Source organism: Pan paniscus, chromosome 12 (genome assembly GCF_029289425.2).
Source record: "Pan paniscus chromosome 12, NHGRI_mPanPan1-v2.0_pri, whole genome shotgun sequence".
Lineage (NCBI taxonomy): Eukaryota > Metazoa > Chordata > Mammalia > Primates > Hominidae > Pan > Pan paniscus.
Genome location: NC_073261.2, coordinates 49,453,673 through 49,477,688, shown reverse-complemented (window position 1 = coordinate 49,477,688; position 24,016 = coordinate 49,453,673). Strand labels below are relative to the sequence as shown.

Here is a 24,016-nt window from a genome sequence, read left to right as displayed (position 1 = left end):
TTGTTAAAATGGCTGGTTACAAAAATGCAAATAGTAACATAACTCTCCTACATATTTTTAAGAATAACCACTTAGAAAGCTAAGTGGCTGAAAAAAATTAACGAAGAAAAATATTAAATGCCTCATAAAATTTTTACCAATTTGTGTGTAGGACCTTTACAATGCAACCAAGACTTATTCCTGATAGATTTAAAAGAATGAAATAAATGAAAATCTCATATTTTATTTTGAGAGAGTATGTCTCTAAATGAAATATTGAGCACAAGACGACTATTGATTCAACCAAAACTAATCCATAGTTTAATGAACTTTTTTGAACATAATACATTGATTTTCATATTTGTCTATGAGTTTAAATGTGTAGCCCACAATGTTGGAGAATAAAAATGAAAAAATGTGCATTGCTGTTATTATTGCTTCATAATTATTACTTTTTAAAACTGTGAGGCTAATATGAGAATGCAAAGAAATATCTACAAAATAAAGTGTAAATGAAAAAAAACACAGATATAGGCAAGCAAATACCTTACCATAAAGAAGTATAAATTATTCAAAAATATTTTGAATGACCTGTTTAACTCATTAAACAGCAAAAAAAAATATATAGTATCATACGTCAAAGTAGGTTCAAGAGGGTATAGCATTATCATGAGAAAGTTAACATATAAAGTATTCAAAATTTGTAAAGCAACCTTTAATTTTATTTGACTTTTCCTAAACGTGTATAATTTTTTTCTAAACCCTGCCCCAAAGCCAATACCAAAAATAAACCATGATAGATGTAAATATATGACAAACAGCACCACCAATCAATATCAGCAATAGATTGACAAAACTTGTAACATTTAGTGCCTTTATTTTATATTTATATATACACATCTATATATCATATATGTGATTTTTTATCTCCCATTGAATCTCATTTTGACATATGTGCAAATATGTATATATACAAACAGATATAATATATACACACATATATGATATATGATACACACTGTATATGATATATACAGTGTGTATATATGTTTGTATTTATACATATATGTGCACATATGTCAAAATGGGATTCAATGGGAGATAAAAATTTTAAAATGAGTATATATTAAAAGTTTAAAAATCCAAATTGCTGAGAAAAACATAAGAAAATAATATCCTTTAATTTTCTACTAGCCAATGGAATTTGACCTAAAATAATAATTTACTACTTACTGGATGTCAAATTGTCAAGACCAATAAAGATAAAAGATAATGCCTAAATTATCAAGTGAAAGTCCTACTATTTTTGTGAATGGTTAAAAGTATATGCACTTTGAACTGAATCTTTTGTATGTTTCTCTCTGTATATATTTATATATACTCTTAATATCTGTAAATGGTGTGTCCATCTCTGTATGCACACACTGTGTGTGTGTATATATACATTTATGTGTGTTTGTATATATATACATATATATACATATATATGTGTGTGTGTATATATACATATGTATACATATGTGTGTGTATATGTATTACCTATACATATTTGTGGGTCGATATGATTTTAAAGAAGAAATACTTTAGCTGTGAATGTATTCTTGGAATAACAATGAAATGTAGAAAATAGCCCTGAAGTTCAATAACAGGAACTAGATAATGATAATTTCTATAATGGTATACTAATATGTAATTAAGATTTAGTTGTAGAAGTCTATTTATATTTTAATGACATGGAACAACTGTACGTATATATTTAGAGAATACATATTGTATTCTTTCTCGAACACATACATAGACATCTGAAAAGTCATATTCAAAAGTTTAACAGTTATTCTCTATTGATGGTAACTTATTTTTTTATATGTACTCATAAGTTTTCCTTTTTAAAATACAATATGTATACACATCTCTCAGTATTAATAAAAATACACTTAAAGCTAAAAAGTAGCTAAACTTACTTCAAGTAAAAAAATTAATAGATATACTTTGCAATTAACCTTATTAATGAGAATTACCCAGTTTCAAATTATATTCAAAATTTATTTTAATTATTCATTAGTTTTTTTTCTAGATTTTAGTTTGGACCACTGCTTTCCTTGCCTTTTTTGTTTTTCTTTTAGTACTATGTATTTTGTTCTGCACTTTTGCTCCTATGTAGACATAATGCTTAATTTTTTGCATCTAACACCTGGTTGCCCTGTCCAAAAGAACAATTTTTTATGAACTGTTAATTAAGCCAGTAATTATAAAATATTTGGTGCCTAGCTTTCACCTTTTTAAGAGAAAGCTGTGAGACTAAATTATTCAATTAAGACATGTTATGAATCTAAAGTTTCTATATAAAACAGACATATTTCAACAAATAGCTTTTAGCTTAAGGTAGCCTATGTACTTAAACATCTCATGGCAATATTTTCACTTAAACACTGAATTAGAATGACAACATCACAAAGGCTAAAAATCTTATCAAAACTGAGTTTGAAATATACTACTTCATTTCATTTATTTTTGTATTTTTTCATGGAGGAAACGTAAAAAGATTTGATTTCGCACTTGATTAGATTAACTGTAATTAATGTAAGATTAATGGTGTTACCTTGATCGCCATTTTACTCATCTGTTTATACACTAAGGTTTTTATTTTAGTTTTGAAAATGCTTTACCGCAAACCTCTAAACTAGAGGCAGCTTTGATTGAGAAGCCAGATATTGATTGTGAGTTACACATATTTTTATATAGACTTCAAAATATTCCTTTTTGTCCATATAGTCTTAAAGAAAACAAATGAGAAGAGTTCTTTCTTGAAATATGTCTTTCGTTTTCAATGAGATTAAAGTGAAAAATAAAGTATCGCTTCCTTCAATATTTTCACAACTCTTCGAGATTACTACTGTTCAGTATTTGATTTATATGAGTTTGAAAAATGAAGACGATGATGATAGAGTGGAAACCTGGCAACAGATACATAAAAATAATTTGGCTTCAAAGATCCAAGGATACTGATTAAAGCAAAGGGAAAATCAAGTTAACTGATGATCCAATTAGCAAGAAGTAGGAGGACAAAATGACTGTATTTTAACCTGAGCAGTGGCCCTGCCAAATTTTTAGTAGACGCTTAAATAATATAGCAGTAAAATTTTACTTGCTTTTCTCTTCTTTTGTAGTTTTTTCATATAAGAGAGGAAAAGAGGCAAATAATAGAGTAGAGAGAAAGAAGAAAGAGAGAAAAAGAGAGAAAGAGGGAGAGAGAGAGGTGAGATTGAGGTAGGATGATTGCAAAAGCAAGCAATCAAGAACTGCAAGCTATGGCCACAAGTATTGAAGCACTGTTTATCTCAGGACACTCTGTTCTGTGACCTAGTTGTAGATGTATGAGTGCAGTGCAGGGATATACATAGAGTTCTGTCATTCTATAACTAGAAAAAAAGATTTGAGATCATTTGGAAATGAATGTCCCATCCAAGATCAATGAAAAGAAATAACTGTAGCACACACACTATCAAAAGCAAGATGGAATCTGAGATTTTTGGAGTTGGATTTCATCACCCCTGCATAGCAACCCAATAATTTTATGCTGAGAATGCAAAGATTCATGATCATGAAATGCCACACAGCTAGTGGTCTAGCACTGAGTGTGAATTAGAATCCAGGTCTCATGATTCCAGATTCAAGAATACTTTTAGTCCATAGGCTATTACTCCTACACATAAAAAATGCAAAGAGGGATGTGCCAAAGCTGAGAACAAATGACATTATGTCCTTACCATCTTAATAATCTACTCTACAAGTTCTATAAGCATTGGTAAGAATGATTTATGTAATTATCAAAAGTTGCTTCAAAGGCCAAAAGAGGATGTAGGATCTGGTCAATGTTGATTACATTTTCTAAGACTGTTTAATGTGCATATTTTCTCAGACTCAGTTAACACTTTAATATGTTTGTGCACATTGAAATTTATACCTTAACAAAATAAACATCAGATAAGAAAAAATTAGCAAATGGCTTTTATATGTATCAACTGTATTACAATAAACTGCATAAACAGTAAATACTCATGTTTCTCTAAAATAATATCAGCCAACTAAACTTTCCAAAAAGTATACATATCAACAAAAAATAACGAACTTAACTGACAACATCTACACCCAAAACATAATTGGTGGAAAGAGAATGCTACAAAGTTTAATTCATACAGAACTAGGAGAATATAACTTCAAACCAGCAGAGCCAATGGTGACTTGCATGCCAGAATAGAGGGTTAGACAGAGATGGTTTAGGAATAAAATAAGGGTACAGAGGCGTAACAGTTGCAGAAATTGGGGGAAAATCACGCCCAGAAAGAGAGAAGCACAGCCTAATGGGGGAAATTAGAGAAGATCTGAGACTGGTGGATCAGAGGAATGATTACTGACATGGCAACAGAAGGTCTTGACATTTTGCTGGAATGAAAATAGTCAGTTTAAGGTCCCACTTCAGAAAAAGAGGAAGAATGAAGTCAAAGGAGGAGAAAAGAAGAAAACTGAAGAATCTACAGAAAGTAAAGAGAAACACAAAGTAAAAAGACACATCAAACCCTTCTCAACATTCTTCCTCCCAAGATGTTTGCTCAACAAAAAACAAAACAAAAAAATCTTTAGTTAAATATAATAAGAGGAGAGGTTCTCAAGGAAATGTAGCTGACCAACTCAATCACCCGCTCCTCCTAAAAAGAATTACCTGTTGTTATTGCTGGTCTGAAATAATATACGGAATTTCAAAGTAAATAAAGGACTAGGCAACATCCTTAAAAGCATATTGGAAGGAAAAAATTAAGTATTTTAGCAATTGGATGTTGGAATTGAGAAAATTTTCACAGAACTACTCCTGGATAAGATCCAGTTAGAATATTGGAAAAGTAAGCCAAATTTGTAATATCATAGAAAAAGGAAAAATACTTGATAAAATAGTTTAAAATTTATACAAAAATAATTAAAATACGAATGAAAATTTAGCATGATAAAAGTAACATTTCAAATCACTGGGGAAAATACAGACTTTTTACCTAAAAGGTATTAGACAATTAGACTTTCATGTGGAAAAACATGAAATTGGATTCATACCTCACATTAGAATAAACTCCAAATGAAAAAGATATCTAAACATACCAAACAAATCCATATAAGTACTAGAAGAAAACATAGATGAATTGATTTATAAATGATAATAGATGAAGCCTTTCTAATTACAACTCAATTTGGATGCAAAAAAGATAAAAGATTCATTAGTTTGACAAAACATTTCAACGACAAAAAATGGCAAAAGTCAAAATACAATCAAGAAGAAAAAATTGCTGTATATGTCACAGATGAAAAAATAATTTCTCTAATATATAACACACTAAAATATGAGATTAGCAAATTAAAAACAAAAAAATTACAGAATAGCCTGTATCTGGTATACTGTGTAGAAAATGAGTAATTTTAATATTGTTGTTATATTACTAAAACTGAATTTAAAATACAAAAAAATAAAATAAATTTAAGTCCAGTCTTAGTTATTTTATGAAGAATTAGATGAAGAATTCATATACTTATTATATGAAGAATTCATTCATCTCTCAAAATAGAAATGGTTTAAAACTTTCCTAGGACAGTTAAATTACAACTCATGCCTCGTTGGTCAATTTCCAATGGTAAGAAGCTGCATCCATTAGAAAATATTTTACAAGATATTTGGCTATTTGGTTATTTGAAAGAGAACTTATATGTGTTTAAACTCTCATAATACTGGTAATAATATGAACAACATAAATAATTACTATTATTTTAGAAACATGTGCCCTGCACCATTTTATATGCTTTCCATGTATTTATAGCTTCTGGGACAGATTTTGGGAAGAACAAATAGGCCCATAAGGCATAGTTTCTCCTAATTTATGCTTTCTGAAAACTTATTTAAGTGTAAATTGCAATTTTTTTTGGCAAACCCAAAGACAGTAATATGTATCAGGAATTCCCAAAACATGTTCCAAGGAGCCATAGAATGAATGTTAATAGGTTTAATTTTCAGGAAAATAATAATCAGTGGGGGAAAGGGAGATTCAAAGTAAAATGCACTTAGGAAAAGTTGGGCGATTAATGTGTATTTTAAATTCAGAAAGTCACTGCAATTTTAATATTCATCATGACACTCCAAAAGGGAAATGAAGTATGTATCATTTCCCAAACACATTTATTCCCTGAGCCACTTTTCAAGGACTAGTGCTCCTCAAAAATTTATTTGGGAAATATTGACTCAGATGAAAATGTGGTAAGAAACATTGAAACAGCACTCCATCTAATGCTTTGGGGATTTTTAAGATTTTCCTACTAATGGAGTCAAAATCCCAAAGTGTGAAAAGACGAAAATCACAATTTGAGGAGTATTACTTAATTTGAACCTCAGAGAAAGAATCATAATCATTGTCAGCAGAAAACAAGCAAAAAAAAAAATCAATATACAAAAGTTAAAGGAAACCTGACCACGTAATTTGAATTCATAAATCAACCATCAAATGATATTAAAGAAGTAAAATTATTCTCTCATTTCATCACAAAACATCCATTAGTTACATTTTGTATTAAAGGAAAAAGATGCTCACACTTGATCTTTAAAAGAGATTGAATATGTGTTGCTCACAAGACATACAAGAAATTCTAATTTTCAAAAGTTATATCCAAATAAAAATGGCAACTTTCCAAGAAAGGGGTGTTTTGTAAAAAGCCATTATTAATTTTAGTAGAAGTGGACACATTTCTAATAACCTAATAATCTCTGATAACTTCTGATAACATTAATTTTAAAAGTTAAAAATAATAACTAAATAAATAATAAATAATAACTAACAACCAAACGGCTCTAAATACAGATTATTTCTGGTACAGATAATTCTAGCTAAAATACAGATAGTTCTACCTGAAAGGTTTTTTCTGCTTGTGGTTTCTAAATAATTGTGTAAGTCTAAATTGAGTCCTCTCCTACAGTTAAGACATGCATCTTCCAAGAATCTAATGAAAACACTTGGGAACTTCCTTAAAGAGAACTCATCCTAAGAAGATGAGAATATTGCCTGGCAAGCTTGACCCAATAATAAAGTCTCAAAGTCAGAGGTAGAACAGATTTCAGCTTTCTCATTGCATCCTGCCCTTCTTATATTTTACAAAAATCAGAGACTCATCTATGTGTCCCAAGGATAAAAAAAGCTCTAAATCAGATCTGAAAAACTCAAAATTGTATACATTTTGGGTGCATTTTATTTGTACATGTCTCATATGTTTAACATTAGGAGAAAGTCACTTTTCATAGCATACAAGTTTTTCCTCACAAACATAAGCAGACATATCACATGAGGATAAGTTTGACACAGTTAAGGCAACAGTCGATAACATTCCCAATTAAAGTCAAATGTGCATATTATACTGAAAAATATCAGTTAATTAATTGTATGTAGTCATAATGTTTACCACTATACGATGTTAAAAATATACAGAGTACCAGTGGAAGGAATTCACAGAAAGAAACACTTTGGTATTCAAAATGTTTTATTCTCTAAAATTAAATCTCTTTTAAAATGCAGTAGGTTCCCTCAGAAAGCAGTTGGCAGTCCATTACTTAAGGCATTCATGCACATGCTAGAAAACCTTATGATACTTACGCACTCATGAGAATTCAAGAGCTAATGCATAATTTGACAACATGGCATAGTAGGTCCCCTTGGACCAGAGATGCCAGCATGCTGTTTGTAAAAATACTGACTCATATAATCCACTATATCTAGCTAAAAGGTATTTTCTACTTATGGTTTCTAAATTGACCAGTTTTGAGGATATGTCTAAACTATTTCATAAATTTGTTTGTAATCACTTGAAACTTTCACATTGTTAGCTGGCTACAATAGCCAAAAACAACAGGTCAGCTGATTATCCATATGATTCTTTTAATCACATGGCAATACTTTGAAAAGTCATGTTAATGTTTCTATTTCTAGGATGGGCAAAGGCTCTGAATTATATCTGGTGATGGTATTATAAATAAAGCCACTATTAGAAATCTTTTGGTGGGAGGAGCCAAGATGGCCGAATAGGAACAGCTCCGGTCTACAGTTGCCAGCGTGAGCGACACAGAAGACGGGTGATTTCTGCATTTCCATCTGAGGTACCGGGTTCATCTCACTAGGGAGTGCCAGACAGTGGGCGCAGGTCAGTGGGTGCGCGCACCGTGCGCGAGCCGAAGCAGGGCGAGGCATTGCCTCACTTGGGAAGCACAAGGGGTCAGGGAGTTCCCTTTCCGAGTCAAAGAAACGGGTGACAGACGCACCTAGAAAATCGGGTCACTCCCACCCGAATATTGCACTTTTCAGACCGGCTTAAAAAATGGCGCACCACGAGACTATATCCCACACCTGGCTCGGAGGGTCCTACACCCAGGGAATCTCGCTGATTGCTAGCACAGCAGTCTGAGATCAAACTGCAAGGCGGCAGCGAGGCTAGGGGAGGGGCGCCCGCCATTGCCCAGGCTTGCTTAGGTAAACAAAGCAGCCGGGAAGCTCGAACTGGGTGGAGCCCACCACAGCTCAAGGAGGCCTGCCTGCCTCTGTAGGCTCCACCTCTGGGGGCAGGGCACAGACAAACAAAAAGACAGCAGTAACCTCTGCAGACTTAAATGTCCCTGTCTGACAGCTTTGAAGAGAGGAGTGGTTCTCCCAGCACGCAGCTGGAGATCTGAGAACGGGCAGACTGCCTCCTCAAGTGGGTCCCTGACCCCTGACCCCCGAGCAGCCTAACTAGGAGGCACCCCCCAGCAGGGGCACACTGACACCTCACATGGCAGGGTATTCCAACAGACCTGCAGCTGAGGGTCCTGTCTGTTAGAAGGAAAACTAACAAACAGAAAGGACATCCACACCAAAAACCCATCTGTACATCACCATCATCAAAGACCAAAAGTAGATAAAACCACAAAGATGGGGAAAAAACAGAACAGAAAAACTGGAAACTCTAAAACGCAGAGCACCTCTCCTCCTCCAAAGGAACGCAGTTCCTCACCAGCAACGGAACACAGCTGGATGGAGAATGATTTCGACGAGCTGAGAGAAGAAGGCTTCAGACGATCAAATTACTCTGAGCTAGGGGAGGATATTCAAACCAAAGGCAAAGAAGTTGAAAACTTTGAAAAAAATTTAGACGAATGTATAACTAGAATAACCAATACAGAGAAGTGCTTAAAGGAGCTGATGGAGCTGAAAACCAAGGCTCGAGAACTACGTAAAGAATGCAGAAGCCTCAGGAGCCGATGCGATCAACTGGAAGAAAGGGTATCAGCAATGGAAGATGAAATGAATGAAATGAAGCGAGAAGGGAAGTTTAGAGAAAAAAGAATAAAAAGAAATGAGCAAAGCCTCCAAGAAATATGGGACTATGTGAAAAGACCAAATCTACGTCTGATTGCTGTACCTGAAAGTGATGGGGAGAATGGAACCAAGTTGGAAAACACTCTGCAGGATATTATCCAGGAGAACTTCCCCAATCTAGCAAGGCAGGCCAACGTTCAGATTCAGGAAATACAGAGAACGCCACAAAGATACTCCTCGAGAAGAGCAACTCCAAGACACATAATTGTCAGATTCACCAAAGTTGAAATGAAGGAAAAAATGTTAAGGGCAGCCAGAGAGAAAGGTCGGGTTACCCTCAAAGGGAAGCCCATCAGACTAACAGCGGATCTCTCGGTTTCAGCCGAGAAGCCAGAAGAGAGTGGGGGCCAATATTCAACATTCTTAAAGAAAAGAATTTTCAACCCAGAATTTCATATCCAGCCAAACTAAGCTTCATAAGTGAAGGAGAAATAAAATACTTTACAGACAAGCAAATGCTGACCGATTTTGTAACCACCAGGCCTGCCCTAAAAGAGCTCCTGAAGGAAGCGCTAAACATGGAAAGGAACAACCAGTACCAGCTGCTGCAAAATCATGCCAAAATGTAAAGACCATTGAGACTAGGAAGAAACTGCATCAACTAACGAGCAAAATCACCAGCTAACATCTTAATGACAGGATCAAATTCACACATAACAATATTAACTTTAAATGTAAATGGACTAAATGCTCCAATTAAAAGACACAGACTGGCAAGTTGGATAAAGAGTCAAGACCCATCAGTGTGCTGTATTCAGGAAACCCATCTCACGTGCAGAGACACACATAGGCTCAAAATAAAAGGATGGAGGAAGATCTACCAAGCAAATGGAAAACAAAAAAAGGCAGAGGTTGCAATCCTAGTCTCTGATAAAACAGACTTTAAACCAACAAAGATCAAAAGAGACAAAGAAGGCCATTACATAATGGTAAAGGGATCAATTCAACAAGAAGAGCTAACTATCCTAAATATATATGCACCCAATACAGGAGCACCCAGATTCATAAAGCAAGTCCTGAGTGACCTACAAAGAGACTTAGACTCCCACACATTAATAATGGGAGACTTTAACACCCCACTGTCAACATTAGACAGATCAACGAGACAGAAAGTCAACAAGGATACCCAGGAATTGAACTCAGCTCTGCACCAAGCGGACCTAATAGACATCTACAGAACTCTCCACCCCAAATCAACAGAATATACATTTTTTTCAGCACCACACCACACCTATTCCAAAATTGACCACATACTTGGAAGTAAAGCTCTCCTCAGCAAATGTAAAAGACCAGAAATTATAACAAACTATCTCTCAGACCACAGTGCAATCAAACTAGAACTCAGGATTAAGAATCTCACTCAAAGCCACTCAACTAGATGGAAACTGAACAACCTGCTCCTGAATCACTACTGGGTACATAACGAAATGAAGGCAGAAATAAAGATGTTCTTTGAAAACAACAAGAACAAAGACACAACATACCAGAATCTCTGGGACGCATTCAAAGCAGTGTGTAGAGGGAAATTTATAGCACTAAATGCCCACAAGAGAAAGCAGGAAAGATCCAAAATTGACACCCTAACATCACAATGAAAAGAACTAGAAAAGCAAGAGCAAACACATTCAAAAGCTAGCAGAAGGCAAGAAATAACTAAAATCACAGCAGAACTGAAGGAAATAGAGACACAAAAAACCCTTCAAAAAATCAATGAATCCAGGAGCTGGTTTTTTGAAAGGAGCAACAAAATTGATAGACTGCTAGCAAGACTAATAAAGAAAAAAAGAGAGAAGAATCAAATAGACACAAGAAAAAATGATAAAGGGGATATCACCACCGATCCCACAGAAATACAAACTACCATCAGAGAATACTACAAACACCTCTACGCAAATAAAGTAGAAAATCTAGAAGAAATGGATAAATTCCTTGACACATACACTGTGCCAAGACTAAACCAGGAAGAAGTTGAATCTCTGAATAGACCAATAACAGGAGCTGAAATTGTGGCAATAATCAATAGTTTACCAACCAAAAAGAGTCCAGGACCAGATGGATTCACAGCCGAATTCTACCAGAGGTACAAGGAGGAACTGGTACCATTCCTTCTGAAACTATTCCAATCAATAGAAAAAGAGGGAATCCTCCCTAACTCATTTTATGAGGCCAGCATCATTCTGATACCAGAGCCGGGCAGAGACACAACCAAAAAAGAGAATTTTAGACCAATATCCTTGATGAACATTGATGCAAAAATCCTCAATAAAATACTGGCAAACCGAATCCAGCAGCACATCAAAAAGCTTATCCACCATGATCAAGTGGGCTTCATCCCTGGGATGCAAGGCTGGTTCAACATATGCAAATCAATAAATGTAATCCAGCATATAAACAGAGCCAAAGACCAAAACCACATGATTATCTCAATAGATGCAGAAAAAGCCTTTGACAAAATTCAACAACCCTTCATGCTAAAAACTCTAAATAAATTAGGTATTGATGGGACGTATTTCAAAATAATAAGAGCTATCTATGACAAACCCACAGCTAATATCATACTGAATGGGCAAAAACTGGAAGCATTCCCTTTGAAAACTGGCACAAGACAGGGATGCCCTCTCTCACCACTCCTATTCAACATAGTGTTGGAAGTTCTGGCCAGGGCAATCAGGCAGGAGAAGGAAATAAATGGTATTCAATTAGGAAAAGAGGAAGTCAAATTGTCCCTGTTTGCAGACGACATGATTGTTTATCTAGAAAACCCCATCATCTCAGCCCAAAATCTCCTTAAGCTGATAAGCAACTTCAGCAAAGTCTCAGGATACAAAATCAATGTACGAAAATCACAAGCATTCCTATACACCAACAAGAGACAAACAGAGAGGCAAATCATGAGTGAACTCCCATTCACAATTGCTTCAAAGAGAATAAAATACCTAGGAATCCAACTTACAAGGGATGTGAAGGACCTCTTCAAGGAGAACTACAAACCACTGCTCAAGGAAATAAAAGAGATTACAAACAAATGGAAGAACATTCCATGCTCATGGGTAGGAAGAATCAATATCGTGAAAATGGCCATACTGTCCAAGGTAATTTACAGATTCAATGCCATCCCCATCAAGCTACCAATGACTTTCTTCACAGAATTGGAAAAAACTACTTTAAAGTTCATATGGAACCAAAAAAGAGCCCGCATCGCCAAGTCAATCCTAAGCCAAAAGAACAAAGCTGGAGGCATCACACTACCTGACTTCAAACTATACTACAAGGCTACAGTAACCAAAACAGCATGGTACTGGTACCAAAACAGAGATATAGATCAATGGAACAGAACAGAGCCCTCAGAAATAACGCCACTTACCTACAACTATCTGATCTTTGACAAACATGAGAAAAACAAGCAATGGGGAAAGGATTCCCTATTTAATAAATGGTGCTGGGAAAACTGGCTAGCCATATGTAGAAAGCTGAAACTGGATCCCTTCCTTACACCTTATACAAAAATCAATTCAAGATGGATTAAAGATTTAAACGTTAGACCTAAAACCATAAATACCCTAGAAGAAAACCTAGGCATTACCATTCAGGACATAGGCATGGGCAAGGACTTCATGTCTAAAACACCAAAAGCAATGGCAACAAAAGCCAAAATTGACAAATGGGATCTAATTAAACTAAAGAGCTTCTGCACAGCAAAAGAAACTACCATCAGAGTGAACAGGCAACCTACAAAATGGGAGAAAATTTTTGCAACCTACTCATCTGACAAAGGGCTAATATCCAGAATCTACAATGAACTCAAACAAATTTACAAGAAAAAAACAAACAATCCCATCAAAAAGTGGGCGAGGGACATGAACAGACACTTCACAAAAGAAGACATTTATGCAGCCAAAAAACACATGAAAAAATGCTCATCATCACTGGCCATCAGAGAAATGCAAATCAAAACCACTATGAGATATCATCTCACACCAGTTAGAATGGCAATCATTAAAAAGTCAGGAAACAACAGGTGCTGGAGAGGATGTGGAGAAATAGGAACACTTTTACACTGTTGGTGGGACTGTAAACTAGTTCAACCATTGTGGAAGTCAGTGTGGCGATTCCTCAGGGATCTAGAACTAGAAATACCATTTGACCCAGCCATCCCATTACTGGGTATATACCCAAATGACTATAAATCATGCTGCTATAAAGACACATGCACACGTATGTTTATTGCGGCATTATTCACAATAGCAAAGACTTGGAACCAACCCAAATGTCCAACAATGATAGACTGGATTAAGAAAATGTGGCACATATACACCATGGAATACTATGCAGCCATAAAAAATGATGAGTTCATGTCCTTTGTAGGGACATGGATGAAACTGGAAACCATCATTCTCAGTAAACTCTCGCAAGAACAAAAAACCAAACACCACATATTCTCACTCATAGGTGGGAATTGAACAATGAGATCACATGGACACAGGAAGGGGAATATCACACTCTGGGGACTGTTGGGGGGAGGGGGGAGGGGGGAGGGGGGAGGGATAGCATTGGGAGATATACCTAATGCTAGATGATGAGTTAGTGGGTGCAGCGCACCAGCATGGCACATGTATACATATGTAACTAACCTGCACAATGTGCACATGTACCCTAAAACTTAAAGTATAATTAAAAAAAAAAAAGAAAAGAAAAAAAAAAGAAATCTTTTGAGAGTAACTGGAGTGACTTTTTCTTTTGTGACCTGGCTATTCAACCCTGGAAAACTGACTTGATTGTAAATTTGCTGACCGAATATCTGTATTTCTATATTTATCACATATAATTTGCATATAAATATACAATTTCAATAATTACAGTATATATATAATATGTCTGTTGCCATATATACACATGCGCACATTGTTATTTACAATGTATAGTCACATACCTGCACATAGCTGTACTAGATACAACTCATTAATAATTTATGCATTATATTATATCTTAACAATAAAGTATAATATAGCAGCTTTCACTTTCTTAGAAAATTTATTTACTAAATATTAGAAATTATATTGTATTTTAAAGTGAAGCAAAGGAAAATACTTCGGCAAACATTTCAATTGTTTAAAACTTAAAAGACAATCTTAGTAGAATAATCCCAAGTAGGTATTCTTCCATTAAAAAATTTTGACACTGCATTTGCATTTCTATTTGTAACTTATCTAATATTTATAGGATCCTGTGTTAATTTATAATTCTATTTATACAAAACTTGTGGAAGACAATTTACCATGAATAAAAGTGCTTCATATTCAAATAAGCTTCACAAATAGATTACCTCTAAGTTCTTTACTAGTGAGTGTACTCTCCAATTGCTGTACCCTTTATCCATGAGAACGAAAATTTAGTAATAATAAAAATGATGCCTCATCCATGTCTGTGTAGCCTGTAAAATTTGTAAATCAAGCTCACAAACGTTGTCAGAACAAAGGTAGGTTTATGTGATACATCAAGGTAAAATCATTCATCCTCTACACCAATAGGCACAGAACTGCAAATGCAGCCTCAGAACTCCTCATCTCTCCCAGTTGTGGCTTCTCGCAAAAGGAAACAGCCAGACTGCTAGAGATTTAAATATTCCTCTACTTTTACCTTGAACTCTAGATCTGTCCATGATCTACCCATAAATCCAGCAAACTCTTCAGGTTGCGCAACTAAGACAACAATCTGTGCCTTCATCACGCCATCGGAATGGAATGTGACGAGCCACAGTGATAAACATACTGTGAAAAATACATTGGTGGTGATGAGCCCAATTCTGTTTTTTATAAAAAATTAAGAAAATGGCTAACTTCCATGCAGTCTGTTGAGGGTGGTAACACAACCCCGATTACTTACCTTGACAACTGAATTAATCTTCTTCTTTTCTTTTTCTCTTTTCAATAACATATGGGCTTCCACTCAGCTGTGGAAGGTGGTGGAACCTCACTGGGATCACATCTGTCAGGTTTACAGGGTGAATAAAAGCACTCAGCAGGTTTGTGTGCTACTGTGTGTATGAACACAGGGCAAATTTGTGCCAAGTAAAGTTTATGTCCTTGGAAAAACACTTTGGTTTTATACCATAAATATTAAAGATCATTATTTATTACATAGATGAACCCTACAAAATATTCCTTATGGGAAAATTTCATAAAATTAATATAAGTATTTAAAGTGTCTTACACTGGTTAGAGTTTTTCTCCATCTCCTATGCACACACACACACACACACACACACACAGACACACGATTTAGTCTCCTGGTTATGTTTCCCACATATTGTGTCCAAATGATCACTTCAAAAATAATTTAGATAATAAACACTCAAACTGTGCAATCAGGGCCAAAAAGTAAAATAAGGTGAAAAAGTGCCTCAGCTTGAGTGCAAAAATGACAGTTTTCATCAGATATAGACATATTTTAATTTCTACTTGACCTTGATCCAGAGTACTGCAAATTTTGTCCTATTCTATGAAAAAAAAATCATCAAGCTTAAACAATACATGTGGCTTATGTCAGAAGCAACTTTTCATGATATTGCAAAGATTCCAAAAATTAAATATGCAGAATTGACAAAAGTTTATATGGTTCAAAGTTACAGGCTACTTGTCAATTGTTTAGAGAGTTTTTTCAGAAGAAATTACTTTATTTAAAACTGTAGTCTTTTTATATTTTCACTTAGTTAATAAAAGTGTTATCTAATTAAATATTTAAGAGTCAGTCTTATTTTTAAATCTTTTTGTTTCAAATAAGCAAGAGTTTATTGGACACATTCTGATTGCACTGTCTTAAGGGCAGTGAGGTCTGCATGAGATGTATATGATGTTTCCTTGTGCCAGGAACACATTGTTTGGCAATACTAGATACATCTAAAAGATAGAGTTAAATAATCATGTAACACAACTTTTATCAAACTAATCAAAATTATGCAAGAAGTGTGAGTTATGAATGTTTGAAACAGGGAAATTAGAAGAAATCTGGAATCTCTACCTTGAATTGTTCTAAATTTGGGAATGAGAATATTCTGATGAGGAAGCCCAGCATACTTTGTAAGACGGACACTCGTAGCTTATTTAAATTTCAGAAAGGAGATGATTGTTTAGACAATTCTGCTGTCACTGCTCCAATGAGTTTGAAAGCAGTACACGTACTCTGAGAACTTGTGATGACAAGGCAAGCTTTCCGCTGAATTTTGCTTGTTTGCCCCGTACAGAGTAGGCAGTGTCAATAACGCAATCACCTTCCATGCTGCATTTAGAGAAAACTTAGCTCTCTGGAAATTAAACTCCTGAGTGGATAGAGGAAAGAAATACGGTCATATACACCTGTGACATCTCAAATTTTGTCTTCATATCTAAAATAAAACTAAGAGCTTGTGTGTAAGGGATAGCTATTTTTATTACCAACTCTATTGGGCATAAATAAAACAAAAATGAATCAACTTGAATTTTCTAAATTTTCTCATACATAGTTTACATATGGTATGTGCTATAAAGTGTATAATGTTATGACAAATGTGCCTTTTATTAATCTCTGGTAAACAGGCGTAATATTAGATGTGATGAATGAAAAGAGAAAAGGAGTAAGAAGGAGTCTCAAATCCTTAGGTCTTTGTTAAAGGTAGCCATTATAGCTGTTGTCATGCCTATATCAAGTTGCAATTCCAATTAATACAACTAAAAGGTAATACACTTAGGCAAATACTATTTTTTAATCACTGGCTGGGCTATGACATTTCAAATGCAATTTCCTTCAGTGACTGGAACTTGGAGGCATGTTAATTCCCATTGCACAGTAAGGATTGTTACTGGCTCTGCAGTCTCCTTTCCTTGATCCCCATCTCCATTCCTGCCTGGCCAATTAATAATAGCAGTACCACTCATTCCATAGAGGGCAGAAGCATAACATATTTTCCATACTGGTAGAATTAAGCCATCAAAGGGAAGACAATCTAAATAGGAAACGCTTTACATGAAAAATAATTTAATCTTTTTATGTTTCCAAATGTAAACTGCAGTCCTAACAGAATGGCCCAGATTTGCTCCTTTGTTCAGTTTCCTATTAGAGTTTCTCTTTAGAATTGAAGAGGGTGAGAGCACAAGTGAATGGTAAGCCATCTACTGAGTTATACACATCTTGTTATACCCTTGTTTTTTTCTGTTTTTAAACTCTGTATGAAAATAAAATACATGCTCATTATCTAGAGACTATGTATTTGCTTTTAAATTCATGACAGTGCTTTGACAAATTACTTCTTTTCTCTTAATATCTTAACAATTAGCAATTTTAAATGGAATTTTGCTATCCAATTTATCCTATCAAATTTTTGGAAATCAGCAGATTACATAGCTTATTTGAAAGGTAAAAAACAGCCATTGAAATGATTTCTTTTGCTTCAATAAAAATTTCACACCTGTAGAAAGGAGTAATCTCAAAACATTTATAAAAGTTAGTATAGTTGGAAGGCTGAGGCAGGAGAATCGCTTGAACCCAGGAGGTGGAGGATGAGGTGAGCAGAGAATGCACCATTGCACTCCAGCCAGGGTAACAAGAGCAAAACTCCGTCTCAAAAAAAAAAAAAAAAAAAAAGAGTTAGTACACTAATGGGTGGTAATGCAAAATAATTATTTAATTAATGTCCTCTATTCAAATATGCATTAATGTTTTTATTTTTCACAGCCACATAGAGTTTCCTGAGCACCTGGACATATTAAATTTTATGGAAAATATCTACTATATCTAAAAAGCTCTAGGATGTGTTAGAAAAGGTATAGAAGATATATAAAATATAGTCACTATATATTATATATAATATAGATTTTATATTTTACATATACTGACTTTATAAAACTATATATATAGCTGTACTTCTAATTTTTACATACGTTGTAGACCATTTGTTAATTTCTGCTTTTTCATTTAGCAATTCACATATTTTGAAAGGTTAATTTTCCCAGAAACAGAACCTAGTTTATACAAGGATGTTCTCTTTGATTAATTTACATTCACAAATCAGTAGAGGAAAGGAAGGTTTATGAGCAAAGCGTGTTGTAAAATTGGTAAGCTACACAGTTGAAGAAATATGAGACTCTTATGTAATTCCTTACATCAAAATGAATAATTGATCAAAAGATCAAACTAAAAATTGAGATGAAATATATATGAGTATGCATATACCTCAAGATAAGAAAAAACTTTAACAATTTATTCAACAAATATATATAGAGAGAGATGCTGGGACACAGAAGTGAACAAAACTGCACAAACACCTGCCCTCATGAAACTTAAATTCTATTGGAGGGAGAGAAAGACTAATAAACCACACACACACACACACACACACACACACACGTATACATATATATATATATAAACTATATTTTATAATAATGCATAAATACTATTGAGAGGTAGGGCAAAAAGTGTTGGAGGTGAATGATTTTAGGGTTGACTACCCATGTTAAGCTTTATGGAGAAGGTGATATTTGAACAAAGAATAGAAAGAGGTGACAAATAAACCCTGCAGATGCCTGGGAGAAGATATCCTACATGAAGGCAATAGCTAATGCAAAGGACCTAATATGAATTCATGTCTGACACGTGGAAGGAGTAAGGAAGTTAGTGTAGCTGAAAGGGAGGAAAGGAAGGAAAAAGTAATAGAAAAATTATTAAAACTATGGGTGGAATTACTAGGAATATTGATAGACTTTATTACGTATGCATTTACAACTTCTGAATATTAAATACAAAGATAAATTAAAAGGCAAAAACAGGTGAAATATTGGTAACAATTTTAACAAAAAGTAATTCACTAGATAGTTAGATCTATGAGAGCTAGAACAAGTTCTTTGTTCATTATGGAATCCCCAAGGCACACAACATTGCCTTTTGCATGACATCCATACTTATACCAATCTTGAATATTGTTTAATAACTGAATATATGCTAGTAGACACCAGGTGCGGTGGCTTACACCTGTAATCTCAGCACTTTGGGAGGCCAAAGTGGGTGGATTACTTGAGGATAGGAGTTTGAGACCAGCCTGACCAATATGGTGAAACCCAGTCTCTAGTAAAAATACAAAAGTTAGTCAGGCATGATGGATGGCTCATGCCTCTAGTCCCAGCTGCTTGGGAGGCTGAGGTGGGAGGTTGGCTTGAATGTGGGAAGCACAGACAGCAGTGAGCCAAGATCACACCACTGCACTCCAGCCTAGGTGACAGAGCAAGACTCTGTCTCAAAAAGTAACTGAAAAACCAAAACCAAAAACAAACAAACAAAAATATACTAGTAGATGTAAAGAGTATGGGATACTGATATAGTTTTTGTAGATAAAAATATGAATTTAAATAGTTTGCAATATGTATCAAAGGTTTCAAAACTTCATATTATTTCATGCTTATCTCTATTATCTTGTTTATTTTCAAACCAATAGTCATTGCTCACATTAAGTTATATATTTATGTTTTTATAATATATCTAATAGGGCAATGGGTTTGTTTTTGTCTTTCTTGTGTGCCAAAGCATAAAATAGTTCCTGGTATATTATGGCTTTCTATAAAGATTTCTTAAATAAATAAATGAATAATTGCCCTCTACCAAATAATTCAATTGAAATATGAAATGCAGTTAAAGATTTATATAAAAGTATGTCCATTTAAGTATCATTTAAAGTAACTGAAAAAAATGGGACACTTTACTTTCATAAAAATCGAGATAATAGTTAAAAAGGTGGCATATCTATTCAATGGAATATCACTGAAATTAATCATCTTCACAAAGAACATTTAACATTATGGGAAAATGTTCACAATATGCTAAGTAAAAACAGTGCAATTCTGAGTCCTCTGACATTTAATTAACACTCATTGAATCGAATAATGTTGATTAGAAGTACCAAAATTTAGAATTTTGAAAGACCTAAAAATACGCCAATGCATGCATTTTCTAAAATTTCTTTCTCTCTTTTTTTGGAGTAAGTAAATTCTCCTATTCAAGGAAATTTTTAAGCAGAAGTCCAATGAGAAAAATTGTTTTTGTAATTTGTATTTTTATTTTAAGTTCCAGAGTACATGTGCAGGATGCGCAGGTTTGTTACATTGGTAAACGTATGCCATGGTGGTTTGCTGCACCGATCAACCCATCACGTAGGTACTAAGCCTGGCGTGCATTAGATATGTTTGCTAATGCTCTCCCTCCCCCATCCCAAACCCCTACAGGCCCCAGTGTGTGTTGTTCCCCTTCCTCTGTCCATGTGATCTCCTTGTTCAGCTCCAACGTATAAGTGAGAACATGCAGTGTTTGGTTTTCTGTTCCTGCATTAGTTTGCCTAGGATGATGGCTTCCAGTTCCATCCATGTCCCTGAAAAGGATGTTATCTCATTTCTTACTATGTCTGCATAGTATTCCATGGTCTATATGTACATTTTCTTTATCTAGTCTATCATTTAAAATGGAACCATTGTGACTTAGACAGAAAAAAGGGAGAGCAGTGTTAAGGCCAGTTTCTTCATTCCCGCCCATTTTGCTGACCATGGAAGGCTCAGAGAAAACCTCTTAGTACTTTTAAGGTATCTCTAAGCACTGTAAAAAAATTTTTTAAAGACTTTTCTGTTTAATTGAGATCTAGAGAAAGATATAAAAGCCCAGAATGACATGTTACTGTCTGTAGATAGGTGTCTGAGACCAGAAAACAACTCCTTTGATCCTGTTTGAGTACTCTTTTACTGTCTCTTCTCCTTGTTGAGTGGGGGTTCCCAGGTCACCAAAATTCACTCATTGTTACATGCACACTGGATCTGGCAGTAACTTAGCTGACAGAACTGGGCACCATTTACATAGAATAAGTAGGTATACTGTGTGCATTTTAAGAGTATCATTTTAACTTCTGATGATTAGCAACCTAAATTCCATATATAATCTTAATTCCTTTGCTCTGTGGGCTAAGTGTTCACAGGTCCCAGAAATTAACATATGTGCCTCTTTGGGGTATCATTATCCTTCCTATGAAAAAGAACAAGACAGTTTTCTCAGAATGCAAGAGATGTTTAGATTTCTAACTTCCTCTGGCTAAGGAATAGAGAAAAGTTGTTAAAATGTGAATTTTATGGAAGAGAAAATAATACAGTAGAAGCCCACTTAACTATATCTATTTAAGCGACAAAATTAACAGTCCATCTCCAAGTCTTTTTGAAAATATACTGTCTATTTTTTATAGCACTCTGGCCCTCTGGCTACACCCAGATATTCCTGTTCCTACCTGCCACATTATAAACAGGTCAGAAGTCATTTGTGTTTTTCCCTTTTTTATCTATCTTTTTTTAAAATTAAATAACCATGATTTAAAAAAAATAATTAGCCAGCCCCTATCCAATTATACTTGAAACATTATAACATATTTTCAACAATGACCTTCATTTATACTTTAGCAAAAGTTTGTGTGTCAGGCCACCTTACCATGACCAGAGATTCCTGAAGAAAAGAACGTGAGCCATGTGGACTTTGATGACCTTGATGATGGATCTGAATCTGGAATGTTAGAAATTTGGGGGATAGAACTAGAAGATGGTAGCTAGAAATGGGAGCCTTATAAGACCGGAGGCTGTAATGGGGTGGACCCTAAAGACAACATAAAGAGACTGTTCCTGTATGAGGTATAGTGTACATTAGTAAATTTTGCCTATTTTAAATTTTACCTGGACTTGCTCTCTAAGTTCTGTGATGCATCGCCATTTTATTTTTCACTGAGCACTTGTCTAGAATCAAACTGCCCTAGTTTTAAAATATTCTATTGAGTTGTACATTAGATGGCCCCAAATTGATAGATTCCCCCGGTGCATTTGAATGAAGTTTTCGAAAATGCTATCGTGTTCATTTGAGTTCTTACCATTTCTTGGTGTGTTTTAATTAGCTCTATTTCCAGGGACTCTGAGTAACTTTTTATATAATAAACTAATAAATTGGGTGGGTCAAGGTTAATGTAATTTTAAACTGTCAATCAAATTCCACAATTTCTCAATTCATTAATATATGTTGAACTGTTTCACTTATCTTTCAACCAGATTTCATTACAACTACAAAAACTGGCCTGGCACAGTGGCTCGTGCCTGTAATTCTGCACTTTGGGAGGCCAAGGTGGGTGGATCAAGAGGTCAGGAGAGCGAGATCATCCTGGCTAACACAGTGAAACCCCGTCTCTACTAAAACAAACAAATAAAAATAAAAAAAGAAAAACAAGTACAAAACATTAGCTGGGTGTGGTGGAGGACACCTGTAATCCCAGCACTTTGGGAGGCTGAGGAGGGTGGATCACGAGGTCAGGAGATTGAGACCAGCCTGGCCAATATGGTGAAACCCAATCTCTACTAAAAATACAAAAATTTAGCCAGGTGTGGTGGCGGGTGCCTGTAGTCCCAGCTACTCGGGAGGCTGAGGCAGGAGAAAGGCATGAACTTGGGAAGCTGAGTGTGTAGTGAGCCGAGATTACATCACTGCACTCCATCCTGGGCTACAGAGCAAGATTCTGTCTCAAAACAAAAACAAAACAAAACAAAACAAAACAAAAACAAAACAACAACAACAACAAAACTACAAAAGCTTATTTTATCTAATCTTGATGGTGTTTGTTGGTGATATTATTATCTAGAGAAATTAGGACTTTGAGCAGTAGTCAATAAGATGATATTCTTGTAACTAGGATAAATCAAAAGGAGAAACATCTATAAAGCACTTTTATTACAAACAAATCATGGAAATGGCACTTTTACTGGGTTACAAATAATATTTATAGATCCAGTTACTAATAAGCTGATCATAGAAAGGTGGCATCAAGAAAAGGTGGTATGCTTCTTTTCTCAATTATGTATATTTTTTACTATAATGGGAACCCTTGATGGATAGATTATTCACTAACAACTTAAGTGTTTTAGAAATTAAACAAAACACTTCAAATGAATGAGCATCAAGTTAGTGACTATTCTTCAACTGTAGGAATCCAATTTAGTGAAAATGTTGAAAGCCCAGTGCTTTACATTCTAACTCATTTAATATTTGCAGCAACACTGGTGATAGCTCTGATTCCCACCTACTCAGAACAACTGAAATGGAGGAGAGAAGTTACTTCTCAGGGTTCATGAAGCATAGTATAATTGAGACTCAGACACAACTCTTTAAATTCAGTGCTTGTTCTGCTCTATTACAATTGTCCTGGAACAAAGTAGCATGTGACAACCTCATAGGATGTCTCTTTTATGAGAAGAATAACAACAGTTGATTGATTGAGAACCACGTTTTTTAAAGAATATAAAATGAACAACCTTTACTGACCACACCAGATTTGATTCAGAGATTGTTATTCCAGGAAGAAACAATGACAGATAGAGTGGGCAGGAAATCCTTCCGACTTGCTGGGGCTTAGGCATGTCCTATATACTGACTTTACGCTTTACAATTCCATATATTATTATAGGAATATCTTTGTAAGGGAAAATATTTTGTGCCCCTTCTTAGAGAGCTTGAGAAATGTGACTGACTGAAACATTATATATCTCTGTCAGTGTTAATCTAAATCTTAGTGGGAG

At 34.8% G+C, this 24,016-nt stretch overlaps 1 protein-coding gene across 2 annotated transcripts in view; it reads right to left on the bottom strand.

Annotated features, from left to right (window-relative positions):
* Positions 1–24,016, bottom strand: part of LRRTM4 (leucine rich repeat transmembrane neuronal 4) — a 786,543-nt gene that overhangs the window by 139,766 nt on the left and 622,761 nt on the right. The gene's annotated exons all lie outside the window — the stretch shown is intronic.